At 39.7% G+C, this 17,213-nt stretch overlaps 1 long non-coding RNA gene across 4 annotated transcripts in view; it reads right to left on the bottom strand.

Annotated features, from left to right (window-relative positions):
• Nucleotides 1-8,015: 8,015 nt before the first annotated feature.
• The window catches only part of LOC139951453 (uncharacterized), a 29,156-nt gene continuing 19,958 nt past the window's right edge, over nt 8,016-17,213 (bottom strand). For 3 of the 4 annotated variants that reach the window (XR_011787771.1, XR_011787772.1, XR_011787773.1), the window contains 3 exons: nt 13,825-13,956; nt 12,932-13,017; nt 8,016-10,505 (listed from right to left, as the gene is read on the bottom strand). This is a non-coding gene — a long non-coding RNA (uncharacterized lncRNA). The remainder of the gene's footprint in view (nt 10,506-12,931; nt 13,018-13,824; nt 13,957-17,213) is intronic. The other variant, XR_011787774.1, reaches the window with a different exon arrangement.

The following is a 17,213-nucleotide window of genomic DNA, read 5'->3' as shown; positions in this document are numbered from 1 at the left end:
CCAATACATTATTGGATTCGCACATACTATACACCAACGGAAAGCGCTAATCATGGGCTATAGTTTCATGTCTTTGTTTTGTGTCTGTGGCTTGGATCTAAGCGATGTAAGCCGACAAAAGAGGGAGCCATTTTCGGCCATTTTGGGCAAGTTTGAAAATGCCAGGCAACGGGGTGCCGAAAATGGTTGGCATACAAGTTCGCTCAGAGTCTGTAAATTGACCATTATTCCTGAACTTGGTAGGCTAGAGAAATAATCAGGGTACCCGTGTGTGGCTTGAATAATACCGCATCCGGTAATCAACTTGCGAAGACCCTCCATCAACTCCGTGGTGCTCAAAAAAACGTTTAAGCAAGCCTACTCCGAACGGTTGGCACGAAGAGTGTTTTCCGGACGTCAATATTAGCTATTCTGGAGAGAAATTCAAAGTACAAAGGTTATTTTGAACCCGAAGAAATTTTTTGATCCTTACATACTATACACCAGAGGAAAGCCCTATTCAAGGGCTACACGTTTATAATTGTTCCGTGTCTGACGCATAAATCTGCGCAACAAGGGCGGCGAAAAAGCTACCCCTCACCCCGCAGGGAGAAAAAGGCTAAAAAAGTAAGTTTTTCTCCAAATAATGACACTACACGGAGGCCCATGTCATACGCAAGACATTATTGGATTCGCACATACTATACACCAACGGAAAGCACTAATCATGGGCTACAGTTTCAATTATTTGTTTTGTGTCTTTGACTTGGATCTAAGCGATGCAAGCCGACAAAGGAGGGAGCCATTTTCGGCCATTTTGGGCAAGTTTGAAAACGCCAGGCAACGGGGGTGCCGAAAATGGTTGGCATACAAGTTCGCTCAGAGTCTGTGAACTTGACCATTATTCCTGAACTTGGTAGGCTAGAGAAATAATCAGGGTACCTGTGTGTGGCTTGAATAATACCGCATCCGATAATCAACTTGCGGAGACCCTCCATCGACTCCGTGGTGCTAAAAAAAAAACGTTTAAGCAAGCCTACTCCGAATGGTTGGCACGAAGAGTGTTTTCCGGACGTCAATATTAGCCATTCTGGAGAGAAATTCAAAGTACAAAGGTTATTTTGAACCCGAAGAAATTTTTTGATCCACACATACTATACACCAAAAGAAAGCCCTATTCAAGGGCTACACGTTTATAATTGTTTCGTATCAATTGTGGCATAAATCTGCGCAACAAGGGCGGCGAAAAAGCTACCCCTCACCCTAAGGGAGAAAAAGGCTAAAAAAGTAAGTTTTTCTCCAAACAATGACACTACACGGAGGCCCATATAATATCCAAGACATTATTTGATTCGCACATACTATACACCAACGGAAAGCGTAAATCATTGGCTACAGTTTAGTGTTTTTGTTTTGTGTCTGTGGCTTGGATCTAAGCGATGCAAGCCAAAAAAGGAAGCCTACTTTCGGCCAATATTTTCAATTCTATTTGAACATTCTTATGCCCAGATAGTAGTACAATTAAGAAAACTTTCACCTCAAATTTTAATGCAAACGTTTCTTGAAACTTAAAAATACAAAGCATCGAAAATGTATACAAGTTTAGAAATATTGGAAACTTGCACAAGTTCAAATTGCCGTTTTCGCCTATTATTTCCACTAGTTTATGTGTGCACACGCCCTGATAGTTGTTTAATAGACCGATCCACTAAGCTCCGCCCAATTGCGTATTGACCAATCACAAAGCAACGAAGGTCCGACATGCGTGCGCGTATCTTGGCGCGCGCGGCAGAGTTCTGCAGAAAAGCAATGGAGAGCCCCACGTGTTCTTGATCACACGTGCGTCGTGAGCGGTGCCTTCTGGATCGGTCTATTGATATCACTGTCACACCGAATTTGCATGCAATTGTCTCTTGAAACTATGCCTACCAAATAAAGCATCTAAGGTGACAATAAAGTGAAACTAAATTTGTTTAATTAAAGTTACTTGCGTTTAATGCCTAACAAGAAATGCGAGACTGCTTTAATTTATGTCTGTCGCCTTGGACCGGTCACCACTGGAACGGAAGATATTAGAGAGGGGTTGCAAAAGTATTATCTCTAGCCTGGTTATGGGGGTTTAAGTATTTTTTGGGACTAAACTTAGTTAAATAAGTATTACGTCACGTATTACAATGCACTAAAAGTTATTGAAATAATTATGTCACTTGCGCTTTAAATTATGCTGGACACCTCAGACTGGGCACCATTAGGTAAGGCTGTCAACCTCCCTAACATCTACTGACCTTGTGTGGTCAGGCCTTAAAAAGGTGCACTCATTATTGCAAGCATTTGTAGGGGCTTGTTACGCACGTAATCTTAATTAAACAAATTCAATAGACCGATCCATTACGCCCCGCCTCCTTACCAGTTGACCAATCACAGCCGCGAAACCCGACCACCATTAGTGCAAAGATCACCAAACGGTTAAAATGGTGATCAGATTTCGCGGTTGTGATTGGTCAATGATATTTGGGCCTGGCTTAATGGATCGATGTATTAAATTACACTGGAATTGAGGGGTTGGAATAAAAAACTTGTAAAGTTTGGAACCTCCTTAAAGGAACACGTTGCCTTAGATCGGACGAGTTGGTCTATGAACAGCGTTTGAAACTGTTTAAACATGGTTAGAAAGATGTTTTAAAAGTAGAATATAATGATCCACACAAGTATCACTCAAAATTGCACAGTTTTCATTTTACGTCGTGAACTAACTCGGTCGATTATTTATGGGAGTCAGTTTTGACTCCCATAAATGGCCGACCGTGTTTATCGACGAGGTAAAACGAAAACCACTCAATTTTGAGGCATATTTGTGTAGATCATTGTATTCTACTTTTACAACATCTTTCTAACCATAACAAGCGGTTACAGGACGCTTTTCAAAGACCATCTCGACCGATCCAAGGCAACGTGTTCCTTTAACATTTTCAACCTAGGGTGCTCAGTGCAAGACGTCAAACATAATTTAAAGACGCAGTCATTATTGCATTACTTGTTAGTGCATAATACGCGCGTAACTCTAAATGTACAAATTCAATTAAAATGTGGTGCATTTGTGATACCTCGAATATGGTTGATACATTATTCGGGAGGGTTACCTTGTTTCAAGAGACATATGACAAGATATCAATTATTCTGGAACTATCAGGGCGTGTACACACATACACATAGTGAAAAACAGGCGAAAACAGACAATTTGAATTTATGCAGTTATGAATATTTTTCGTGGTTCCTTTTTTCTACGTGATACATTGTTTTGGGTTGTTTCAAAATTGATTTCAAAATTTGAAGTGAAAATGATATAACTTTGACTACTACCAGGGATACATACATACATTATTGTAAATAGAGGCAAAATGGCAACTTGAAATTTTACAAACAATGCATATTTTACCTACTTGCTTTTTTCTACTTTTTCGATGTGGTGTTCCAATTTCGTCTACAGGTCAAGTCATTTTTGGGGGGCCTTTAAAGACTAGACTATTTGGCGTATAACGGGCTGCACTGTAATCTTCTAGCGCCTCCTTTGCTTTAAAAAACACCTGGTAATGCTTCAATGAACTAGGAATGGTAGATCTGTATAGGACTCTTTGTACTATAAATCCGTACACTATATTTAATAATACGAAAGTATATGGCCGCCAGGTCTATAGGTATGGCAACTATTACCGCGCTGTTGCATTCTTGCAGCCAACGCTAAGTCCTCCCACCGAACAAAACTCAATTTTCATTCGCCTTTGCTTTGCGTATAGGCATCAAATAGGGTTCTGTATCGGGCGACATAACAATTACACCGACACATCAGTCTGACTCCAAAGCATGGGTAGCAGCCGCCTTGACTACTTGAGTTTTGACAAAGAATATCGGTTATAATTTTTATAAGTTTCATTACCTCATAAAAGATCACAGTTTGCAGAAAGTGTCCTGTAGCCATCTTGGCATCTACGGTCTTCTTAGCTCCAATTCTTTCTTGGATGCCTCCTCTGATACTAAAACTCTCTGTCTGTCCTCTGAGGAAATGCTGGTTTTTCTCCCATCTCTCGAGACGTTGGATGATGGTTATCCGACCAGATTTGCCAATCAGTTTTCCCAACCGAATTTCCAACTGTCCGCAGAAATGAAAACGGTGCTATTTTCTCGCTATTGTTAGCTGTTGTGCCTCTCCCCGCTCAAAGCTCTTTGAATCTTACATCAGCCTCGTTTGATGTTGCGTTTGTGATCGACTGGAGCTTTCAGTCGAAATAATGCTGTTTCGAATGGCAAGTCAGTGTAAACCCCAGTCGGCTCCACTTTTTTAAACATCGTTTCTCGATAGTACTGATTTACTATAATGTAAGGTATTGACATGTATCCTATGGCGTATAGCGGCCTGACCTAAATTTTCTAGCGCCACTTCTATACAGGGTTATGCTTCATTGAACTAGGAATGTCAACTATTTCCTTGACTTGTTATTGGAATCAATGGATGATGCAAGATTCTCTGTATAACAACGGGACAAACTTTAAGATGTCCCACAGCTTTCATGAGCAGTTGGCAATGCACCATTTCGTTTTAAGATTAACCATGGTGGAAGGATGGTTTAATAAATATGAGTACCGAGTACTGAGTAGGCATATGTACAGTGCTAACACACGTCGGTGTGTGTGGGTAAAAAACAAAATGAATATTCTTTATCCCCGATGCAAATTTAACATTAATAAATCGTTCGCAGTACCCGCTGCTAAAACATAATATCCGAACTGCCTCTAGTGTAGCCACCGGGAAATCTATGTGGTTTAGTTGGAATGACACTGCTCTAGAATTTCAAGGGTCGTGGGTTCCAATCTCACCCGAGTAATATGCCTGTGATTTTACAAGTACTTAGTTTACAAGGTTGTTAAACACATCTGTGTGTAACTGTAAAAATCCTCATGTCGCGCACCTTACTTTGGTGGATCTGGAACCTGAGATCCGATCTGGACCCAATCTCATAATACCACGATAGCCACAATATGCAAACTTCTTTTGCTAACAATCTGTTTCTGCTAAGCAATACTTTTATGTGCTTACGTTTTTTTGTATTCCTGCATGCCTACGAAATTGGTCCCAGTATGTAGCTGCTTTAAGGCAGTGGACACTATTGGTAATTACTCAAAATTTCTTATCCTACCTCCATGCTCAAAATAACTGTTGGCATAAAACCTATCTTTGTGACGAGTAATGGGGAGAGGTTGATTGTATAAAACATTGTGAGAAACGGCTATCCCTCTGAAGTGCCATAGTTTTCGAGAAGGAAGTAATTTTCCACGAATTTGATTTCGAGACCTAAGATTTAGAACTTGAGGTCTCGAAATCAACCATCTAAACGCACACAACTTAATCTGACTAGGGTTATTTTTCTTTCATTATCTCGCAACTCCAATGACCGATTGAGCTCAAATTTTCACAGTTTTTGTTATTGTATGCATATGTTGAGATACACCAACTGTGAAGGTTATTCTTTGACAATTACCAATAGTGTCCACTGCCTTTAACGGCAGATTTTGCGCTCACTGTGTGATTTCCATTTTAAAGCAAACGCAATACCTAGGGCCCTACTTCTTGGAATAAACACTTAAACCCATCGCTTAAAGGCACTGATGGACACTTTGGTAGTTACTCAAATAATAATTGTAAGCAAACAAACTAGCTTTGTATAAAACAAACAATGAAGGGCTGTTGACAGTACAAAGTATTGTGCTCCCTCTGAATGAAGTAGCGTAGTTTTTTTATATTCGAGACCTCAGATGAGATCTCTAATTCAAGCATCTGTCAACACAATCTCTTGCAACTTCGACGACAAATATTGAGTCCAAATTTTCACAGGTTTATTACTTCATGCATTTCTTGAAATACACCTAGTGAGAAGACTGGGCAAAGATTCAGCCCGTTGCTTGTACCGTGCACAGAATCGGCGCTTACGGAAGCAGGGAACAATGAACTATAACCTCAAGCGTATTTCACAGGTTATCGACGAATTTTGGCTTATGTGCGTGTGTACTCCGTTACTAGACATTCTATGCATACAAGGCTAACGCAAAAACTCGGCGCTTGCAATAGCGGGGAATCGTGATCATCAGGGCAGAATTCTGCGGTAAGCAGAGCCATGAAGTAGGGCCCTGGTCTTTGACCTAAGGTGTCCAGTGCCTTGAATATTGAAGCATTGCTAGATAATAATTTTCCCAGTCTTCACTCCTGGTTAAATCTCTTAACAACAGATTAATGGACAAAGTTCGAGGTCCTTTCAAAATTTGGAATAAGTGGAAAGCGTAATTCCGAAAGGATGTCAGTTGGAGATGGTTTCATATTTTATTTCTTCATAGGTTCATGGTTAATGATGTTTTTATCCAGATTGAACCATTTTTAACCATAATATTGAGGATATGGTGCACTTATTGTGTCAACTAGCCATAAGTTTTTCAATTTTGGAAAAAAGTAAGTAAGAACAAGCTTTTTATTAAAACTTAATATTGATCTTCTGAATATAATATCATGTTTGGTTACAATTTGTTTAAAGGCGCTTGACACGTTTGGTAGGTGTTTATCAACATACGCATAACATACATGTAACAAGCCAGTGAAAATTCGAACTCTTTGTCGTCAATGTTGCGAGAGAATAATGGAGGAAACAACACCCTTGTCGCACAGGTTGTGTGCTTTCAGATGCTTGAATTCAAGACAACTTCATTGCTCGTTACCAAGTAAGTTGTTATTTTTGTTTACAATTATTTTGAATAATTGCCAGTAGTGCCGTGAGCTTTTAACCAAGATTTGTTTAGAAAGTAATTGATTTTCTTAGGCGAGCAATACATTTATACTGATTTAGAATTGACCCAATCTCTCAATCTTTCAAGACAAATTATGGAGAGACTGGAAATTAATCAGACTAAATGCTTTTATAGTAAGTGGTCTTTGATAAAAAATCAAATCAACCCCTCTCCTACAATATTTTACTTTGTATCCTTGTAAGTGGTCGTTGTTGTTAAATTAGTTCCAAATTTATTTAGCTTATTTTCTTTCTGTCTCTCTTCTCTCATATTGTTTATTTATTTTTTTTATTATTTTTTTTTTTTGTATTCAGTGTTGTTTTGCATAACAAACTATTAAGATAACTTTTTGGTAAAGTAAGTTGTTATTTTTTTTACAATTATTTTGAATAATTGCCAGTAGTGTCGTGAGCTTTTAAACAAGATTTGTTTAAAATGTAATTGATTTTCTTAGGCGAGCAATACGTTTATACCGATTTAGAATTGGCCCAATCTCTCAATCTTTCAAGACAAATTATGGAGACCCTGGAAATTATTCAGACAGACTGAATGCTTTTATAGTAAGTGGTCTTTGACAAAGAATGAAATCAAAACCCTCTCCTACAATATTTTGCTTTGTATCCAATCTTCTTTGTTGTTAAATTATTTCCAAATTTATTTAGCTTAGTTTTTTCTCTCTTCTCTCCTATTGTTTATTTATTTATTTGTTTATTTTTATTTGTGAATAAAAAATATTAAGATAACTTTTTGGTTGCTTAAAGGCAGTGGACACTTTTGGTAATTACTCAAAATAATTGTTAGCATAAAAGCTTACTTGGTGACAAATAATGGGAACAGGTTGATAGTATTAAACATTGTGAGAAACGGCTCCCTCTGAAGTAATGCAGTTTTCGGAACAGAAGTAATTTTCCACGAATTTGATTTCGAGACCTCAGATTTAGAATTTGAGGTCTCGAAGTCAAGCATCTGATAGCACACAACTTCCTGTGACAAGGGTGTTTTCTTTTTCATTATTATCTCGCAACTTCGGCGACCGATTGAGCTCAAATTTTCACAGCTTTGTTAATTAATGCATATAATGTTGAGATACACCAACTGTGAAGAGAAGTCTTTAGAAATTACCATTAGTGTCCACTGCCTTTAACTAAAACAAAAACAAAACAAGAAACGAGAATGTCCAAAATTACAGACACCTAGGTAGCACCATATCGACTCGTAAAACAAGAAGTATTATTCGAGTTTACAGATCACACTTAAAGCTTAATTCACACGAGAGCACTTTTAGCAAGGGTCCATTGCTAAATTGTAGCATGGTTGTTAAATTTTACAAAGATGTAGTCATGTGAAAGGACAACAATTTGTTTCTACTGCCCAAGTGTTCTTGTGAAATTTTGTTAAACATTGCTACAGTTTACAACCATGCTAAAGTTAAGCAAGGGGCCCCAGTTAAACAGAACGTAGACCAAGAACTTGGACAGTAAAATTTACCAATCAGAATGATTTCAGTGATTTGTTTTCAGTCCTTTCCTGCATACAAGATACAAGGCACTTGGCATGTAAGGAAAAATCAACCAAATAAATGTGGCAGTTCAACAATATACATTAAAAGCCTACCACCATATCAATTGTTTGTTAAAATTTAATTCATGATTCTCATTTCTAAGATACCAAATAAGCCACACAGATAGATTTAATGTGATTTGGTGTCTACCTTAAAGCTCAGATACACGGCATCCTATACGCAGGAGAAACTGGTTATTTGAGTGTGAAACAATATCAGGGTGATAGTATAATAGTGAAAGTGGCCTTTGAATAAAAGTTTGTTATCTAAGACTTATAAGAACATGCCTAAGTTTATAACCCAAGAGGGGTTGTGGCCCAAAGATTAAAAGTAACATTTAAACCCGTTTTTTAAACTGGTTAAAAACTTACTTTATTTACAGAGTTAAAACAGAGACTTGGCATTTGGCATCTTGTAAATGGCAAGACACTCAGCAGATCAAGCCAGAAATACAATCTTATTACATACATTTCAATGCATAAAGACGGAGGACAAGTTGCATCAAAAATTATTAAACTAGCCTCTACATTTGAAATGTTCAAAGACCAGTTATTGTCAAAGACCAGTTTTCTCATTGGTGTATCTCAAAAATATGCTTTAAATAACAAACCTGTCAAGATTTGAAATCAACTGGTCATCGAGCTTGCAAGATTATAATGAAAGAAAAAAACACCCTTGTCGCAAAAGTTTCGAGACATCAGCTGATAACTCAGCTGAGGTCTTGAATTCAATGCAAATGTTTTTGCGAGAAATTACATCTTTCTAAAAAACTACGTTACTTCAGAGAGATCCGTTTCTCACAATGTTTGATACCATAAACAGCTCTCCATTGCTAACAATTATTTTAGGTAATTGCCATTAGTGTCCAGTGCCTTTAATAAAACAGAAAAAAATTGAATTAAATACATTGATTAATTTCTTCAAATAAAGAATGACCCTAGCAGGACTGAGTAGAAAGTTTGGTTGCAATTTTCAATCTAACCTTGTCAAAAAAAAGACACTGAACACATTTTGGTAACTGTCAAAGACCAGTCTTCTCACTTAGTGTATCTCAACATCTTGAACTCAACTGTTCATACTATGAAGTTGTGAGATAATAATGGGAGAAAAAAACTCTTGTCACACGAAGTTGTGTGATTTCAGATGCCTGAATTTGAGACCTCAAAATCAGTTCTGAGGTCATGAAATCAAATTCAATTATTTCAGTGAGAATTACTTCTTTCTAAAAAACCACATTACTTCAGAGGGAGCTGTTTACCACAATGCTCCCCAACAGCTCCCCAATGCTTGTTGCCAAAAAAGTTTTTATGCTAACAATTATTTTGAGCAATTACCAAAAGTGTCCAGTGCTTTTTTAATAAAATAATGTCTGAGCTACTCAGGACATAATAATAAGTGACAAATGCATGAAACGTCAATTTCACCATAGTTGCATACATGAGTGTTATAGACATAATAAACAGATTGTTTTCGAATTTGAAAACCATTAAAACACATTACTTGAAAGTGTTATAACTTCACAAAATGTCACTACTTTTACTTCGAAGTCACACCAATTTTCGAAATGATAAATAAAACTTGTTTATCATAGAGTGTCGCTGCTGAGTGGTTAAGAGCATCGAATTCAAGTTCTGCCTGAATTCACCGGAGTGTGGGTTCAAATCCCGGTCGTGACACTTGTGTCCTTGAGCAAGATACTTTACTATAATTGCTTCTCTTCACCCAGGGGTATAAATGGGTACCTGCCAGGGTAGAGGTTGATATTGTGAATGAAAAGCTTTTGGAGTGCACAGCAGCTCGGGGCTGTATACTCCCTAATGGGAGCTGAGAAAGATTAAAGGGATGTTTATTGGCTCAATGACCAGGGGACTAATGTAAAGCGCATTGATACGGTTTATTGTGAAATGCGCTATATAAGAACTTGTTATTATTATTATTATACCATTTTTTATTACTAATAGTTCAGGGTTGAATATCATACCTCCTGATTCGTCTAGGTGTCTGACCAATCTGAACTGTTGTTTCATTCATTTTATAAGAGGCTTGCTTTGATTGGCCAAGCGAGATTTCTTGTAGTGATCCATTTGATTGGCTGGAAAGAGTACTCTCTTGCGAAGAAGTATGTGGTGCTGGCTATCTAAGAAAAATAAAGAAATCCGATAGAAATATAATAATTAATTGACTGGGTTTGTTTTGGTGTTAGCTCTTTTTCTTTTCCAAATTAAAAAATACCCTTGGTTGGCCTGCCTGGTATTAACTAAAAGTAATGATAAAACTAAAGTCTTGTAATGTGCACATATCCACCATGCTGGGTGTTCAAGGCGTAGTAAAAACCAAAAACAAAATTAAAGAAAACAGACACAACAAAATTAGTCCTAATTGAAAACCTGTGGCATAAGATAAGTTTTGATTAGATTTAAATTTTGTGGTACAAAGAAAAGATCCAAGATCAAGTGGTAGAGAGTGCCAGTACGACGCTGCACTGTTCCTCACTCCAAAGATTCGAGGAAGAAGCTGAGATGATGGGGATGCACACATCATGGGCAAAAACCAAGATCCAGAACTGTACCAACCTCCGCCAAACACCTGCTTCAGTCAACGTTGAGGGTAACTCTGTCCAAATTACACAGAAGTTCAGGTATCTCGACTGTGACATCCATTCCTCAGGCTCATCCTCCCCCGACATTCTCCGACGTCTTGGACTTGCCTCATCCACCTTTGGCCAATGAGATTGTGTCTGGAGAAAAAAACGCCTGAAGCTCACAACCAAGCTGAAGGTATTTACTACCTGTGTCCTCCTCGTCCTACTCTTTGGCTCAGAAACATGGACACTCCGGGCAGACGACACAGGAAGGCTCCAAGCCTTCAGCCTAAAGTGTCTACTTCATCACTAATGCAACAATCTGGGAGACCACCATCATTGAGGACATCCCAGAGGATACACCTTCCCATGTGACCATTAAGCTGAATGTCGAAGCACGGGGAGGATCCCGCCCCTGCCTACCTTGCGGACTTCGAGTATCTGCATGGCAGCTGTGGCGAAGAGCATTAGAACCCATTAGTTTGGCAGCTTAACGTCCCCATAATGTATTAAGAGAATGATGACGACGATGATGATGATGATGATGATGATGTTCCAGATGCATGGCAAAGCTGAAGAAAAAGACCTGTCACTCCATGAGTGTTGAGACTGGGGTTCAATGAGGAGAAGCATGGAACATGATCAAAGACTCCATGACAAAGTGTAAACTTGAAGCAATTCAGAGATATAGTGGGGAGCCTTGCCATGTCAATTTCCCCAAGTCCACACTTTCCTGACCCGAAGTTTGCTGCAAACGCCGGCAATAAAAAAAAAGAAGCTAGGAATAATCTAGACTTGTGGACAAGTCATTAAATCGGCCCCACGCACTGAGATAGTGCTCTCGCGAGATCAATGCTCTTGCGCGAACTGATGGCTCCCCGATTTCGACTCCTTAGCGCGTGGGGCCGATTTACCGACTTGTCCACAAGTCTAGGATTAATCTTGTGGACAAGTCGTTAAATCGGCCCCTCAGGCTGAGATAGTGCTCTCACGAGATCAATGCTCTTGCGCGAACTGATGGCTCCCCGATTTCGACTCCTTAGCGCGTGGGGCCGATTTACCGACTTGTCCACAAGTCTAGGATTAATCTTGTGGACAAGTCGTTAAATCTGCCCCTCGGGCTGAGATAGTGCTCTCACGAGATCAGTGCTCTCGCGCGAACTGATGGCTCCCCGATTTGGACTCCTCAGCGCGTGGGGTCGATTTAACGACTTGTCCACAAGTCTAGGATGAATCTAGACTTGTGGACAAGTCGTTAAATCTGCCCCTCGGGCTGAGACAGTGCTCTCTCTCGATTATGACTCCTCAGAGTCATAATCGGAAACCATCAGTTCACGCGAGAGTGCTCTCATATCTCAGCGCGTGGGGCCAATTTAACGACTTGTCCACAAGTCTAGGATTAATCCCGATCTAGAGTAAGGACAAGTTACTCATCCCAACTTAGGAAGGGTTCAATGTGTCTTAACTAGTATGGTTACGGAACTTAACTCGTCCTAAGCCATTAGATTATATCCTAAGTTAGGAAGAGTTTGGTGAAATCAACGGCTGGTTATACAGTGGATCGCACTCTGTATAATTAACAACTAGCATTAGTTGAGTAATTGACTGATTGATTGATTGATTGATTGACTGATTAAAGTTATTTGGTTAAAAATACAGTAAGAACATGCCGAAAAAACACACACACAACAACATGAGAAAAGACAATGAAATAAGATAAACCAAAATGTAACGTAAGATAGAAATACTGCACAATTATAACCCCCAAAAATTAACCTTACAATGTCAAAGACCAACAAGGTTTTATACCAATCTTCACAAACTGTTATTTTGTCTGTATTTATTTTGTTTTTCTCTATTGTTACAAACAAGTACAGTACCATCAGCTATTGTTGTAATCTACAAACAAGTACAGTACCATCAGCTATTGTTGTAATCCGAATGAATTATATGAATTGTATGGATTCGTTTGAAAACAATACCTTCTTTAAAAACTCTGGCAAGCGTATTGGGCAGTCTTCCCTGGTACCAGTCTTTCCAAGCGCAGTTCAATAAAAAAGGCAAGGACCTGGAGATACAGATAAGAAGACGGATGATAAATTAGCAACACCCCCTGAATACAAAACATTACAAGACATGTTGAAATAAAAATGAATAACGAAATAAATCACAGCAGGACTGGGCACCTATCAATGTGGTGGGTGTTGGTACTTAACAAGAAAAATATGAGAGCAGAAAAATAAGTAAGTGAAATCCTTGTAAAGAGAAGTTCATATGCTCACTATTGGTAATGACTCAACAAAGTTACTAGCATAACACCTTACTTGGTGACGAGTAATGGGGAGAGTTCGATAATAAAGAACATTGTGAAAACATTGTGAGAAACAGCTCCCTCTGAAGTGACATAGTTTTCGAGTAAAAAGTAGTTTTCCATGAATCTGATTTCAAGACCTCAGATTATTTGCTAACACGTGACGGACAATCCTGCAATCAAATGGCAAGAATCTGCTTGGGTGTTATATAATATAAAATATTGCGAGAAACAGCTCCCTTTGAAGTGAAGTAGTTTACGAGAAAGAAGTAATTTCCACGAATTTGATTTCAAGACCTCAGATTTATAATTTGAGGTCTCGAAATCAAGCATCTGAAAGCACACAACTTCGTGTGACAAGGGTGTTTTTTATTTCATTCATATCTTGCAACTTCAACGACCAATTGAGCTCTAGTTTTCACATGTCTGTTATTTTATGCATATGTTTACATACACCAAGTGCGAAGACTGTTCCTTGACAATTACCAATAGCGTCCACTGTCTTTAAAGCAGATAATATTCCTGCTTGATGCACTAACACTCATAACAAGTAATTAGTCGTACCTGAACTGTTTTTCCCATTCCCATGCCATCTCCCAATATAGCACCCTCGCCCATCTTATAATGCTGGCACAAGAACTTCACTCCCTCCCTTTGGTCATCTCTCAAATATCGGTTGATAGTTACAGGAACCTACTGGGTGATTACAAAGAAAACAAAGATAGGATGAGTTGCTTAGTGTTCTTCAATTACAAGTCATAAATGATTTGTGAGTTTTGTCTAAAAATGCGTCTGGTTACAAGAATGCCACTTGAAATAAATAAGATGTACATGTAAGATAGAAAAAACCATCATAGCACATGAAAACAGTTATCATTACTAATAATTACAACAATCAAGCCTTGTCAGTCAACACATTAATTGTGTCGCCAGACACACATGGCCTGAAGGCCACTTCAAGTTATTGCCTTCAATCAACTGTTTTTCTACAGGATTACCCCCTTTACAGTCCATACAGATGCAGACTTGGGTATCATCTATCTGAAGCCTGGCTGGAAGAGCAGAAAGCACTACCTCCCCAACTTTTATGAAGCAATATGGTTACGTGTCTTGCTTAAGAACACAAGTGTAACGACCAGGACTCACATCTGCGTACACTCTACTGATCTAACGCCAGAGCTTGAATCTGCCGCTCTTAACTGCTAGACCATTACTCGTTACTGTTGTGTTTACGAGCGACTAACAGCTCTAGTCTAATTACCATTAGGTCAAAGGTTATGTGTGCATGTGCCGACAGGATTGTGATTTGTAGTTTAGATACGAATAAACCGAAGATTCAACATTGGCACGAGGATAATCCGGAAAAATCATGGAGAAAACTTTAATCCCCATATTTGACTGTTTTTCGGAGCCAGCAACCCTTGGACCACGATGGGAAAGGTGGCTAATGTCGTTCAAGCTGTATGCAGACGGCAAAGGCCATATTATTGGGTCTACCATGGCACTGAAGGTGAAGCAACGACGACGTGCACTAATGCTCCATCTTACCGGACCGGACGTACAGGAAATTTTCTTGACACTACCGGACACGGGCGTAACTACTGATATTGAAGCTGCCAAAACCGCACTGAACAAATACTTCGTGTCGCAGAAAAATGCAGCATTTGCACGGCAGACTTTTCACTAAGTCGTCAAGAAGGAAGGGGAAACGGTATAACAATTTGTAACCAGACTTCGGAGAGCGGCTAGTTTATAGAGACTGTGATTTTGGAGGTGAAAAAGACAACCAGATAAGAGATGCTGTGTTGAGTAAGTGCAAATCTGATTATGTTAGACGCAAGCTATTGGAAGCAGGGGATGAACTAACTTTAGCAAAGGCAATGAAAGTAGCTGATAAATGTGAAAAGGTAGAAAGTCAGATGGCTGCACTGTCTGTCAAGAGCAAAACCTCTCTGTCTGACACTACTGTCAACATGGTGTCTGACAGGAAACCAAAGCTTCATGACAAATCAAGCAAGCCTAAGAAATGGACCCAACAATCCAAATATCAGAGACAGGAAAACCAATCAGTGAAATCCGCAACCACTACCATGACTACCAAAGGTGCTTGTTACAGGTGTGGTCGAACTGGGCATTTTGGTCGAGACCCCAAGTGCCCCGCAAGAGGCCAGACATGCCAAAAATGTTCTGGAAGAGATCATTTTGCCAAAGTCTGGAAGACCAAGTCCAAGCCAACAGTCAACTAAATCGGTGAGCAACATCTTGATTCAGAACCATCGCATGACTATGCATTTCTCATTCATGAGAATACTTACTCGAATAAGATAAAGGTAACTGTTGGTGGAATTGACCTTCACATGTTGATTGATTCTGGGGCCACGAGCAACATTATTGATGAACATACATGGGAATCACTGAAAAATGCCAAAATTAAGTGTGAATCTCGTGTCGCCCCACCAAACAGGAAATTGTGGGCATACGGTGCTGACCAAGCCCTATCGTTGAAAGGTCTCCTCAGCTGTGAAGCGAGTATATCAAGGAAATCTGTACTAGCTGAATTCATTGTCATGAAAGGCAAAGTTACTGCAATGGAGTTGGGTGTACTCAAAATTGGAGTGGATGCAGCTAACGGTCCTCCACACACCACAGCGGTAGCCAGTATTGATGAGCGCACAAAGAACGGCTCGACCCAGTTCCATAAGCAATTTCCAGATGTGTTCAAAGGTGTAGGTAAGCTCAAAACTGAACAAGTGAAGCTTCACATTGACCCCTCTGTAAAGCCAGTAGCACAACCACTAAGACGCACTCCATTCAATTTACGCAGTAGAGTGGAGGAAAAGATTCATGAATTGGAGGATCTGGATATCATTGAGCGTGTGGATGGTCCAACCCCTTGGGTCAATCCAGTAGTCACCGTGCCAAAACCGAATGGTGACATACGACTCTGCCTCGACATGAGACGCGCTAATGACGCGATAATACGCGGTCGTCATCCAATACCGACAGTAGATGAACTGTTGCAGACAATGAATGGATCAAAGTTCTTCAGCAAGCTCGACCTCAAATGGGGCTATCACCAGTTGGAACTTGATAACGAGTCGCGAGGGATCACAACCTTTGTTACTCATTGCGGTCTCTACCAATACAAACGCCTACTCTTTGGAGTTAGCTCTGCCAGTGAGCAATACCAATACATGATCGCAAAGACACTAGCGGGACTTGAAGGTGTGGAAAACATCTCAGATGACATCATCGTTCATGCGTCTGACAAGGAGACATACAATAACAGAGTATTCGCAGTGTTACGCAGATTAGAGGAGGTAGGTCTTACCTTGAACCAAGAGAAGTGCCAGTTTAACATGAGTCGGTTGGTATTCATAGGAATCCTACTATCAGAGAAAGGCATTGGTCCTACACAAGAGCGCATAAGAGCTGTAGCAGAAGCGTAACGTCTCAGAGATTCGAAGCTTTCTGGCCTCGTTGGGTTTAGTGGCAGATTCATACCTAACTTTGCTACAGTATCAGATCCACTTCGAAAGCTAACCAGGAAAGGAATTCCATTTCAATTTGGATCTCACGAGCGAACAGCCCTTCAATTCGCTAAAGGAAAGCCTCGCAAACGCAACCACGCTCGCGTACTATGACAAGAACGCACCGACAAAAGTGATAGCTGATGCGAGTCCAGTAGGACTGGGTGCTGTTTTAGTCCAGGAACAACACGACGGTTTAGTTCCAATCTGCTATGCCAGTCGCAGTCTGACAGATTGCGAGAGGAGATATTCGCAAAAAGAGAAAGAAGCCCAATCACTCGTCTGGGCTTGTGAAAGGTTTCACGCATTCATCGATGGTCGCAGTTTTGAACTACTGACTGATCACAAACCATTGGAGGCGATATATGGACCCCGATCTAAACCATATGCACGAGTTGTATACATCCCTGGAGGCGATAACAT

Source organism: Asterias amurensis, chromosome 19, assembly GCF_032118995.1.
Source record: "Asterias amurensis chromosome 19, ASM3211899v1".
In the NCBI taxonomy this organism is placed as follows: domain Eukaryota; kingdom Metazoa; phylum Echinodermata; class Asteroidea; order Forcipulatida; family Asteriidae; genus Asterias; species Asterias amurensis.
Note: the sequence above shows the minus strand (reverse complement) of the source record. Positions and strands in the feature narration are given on the sequence as shown.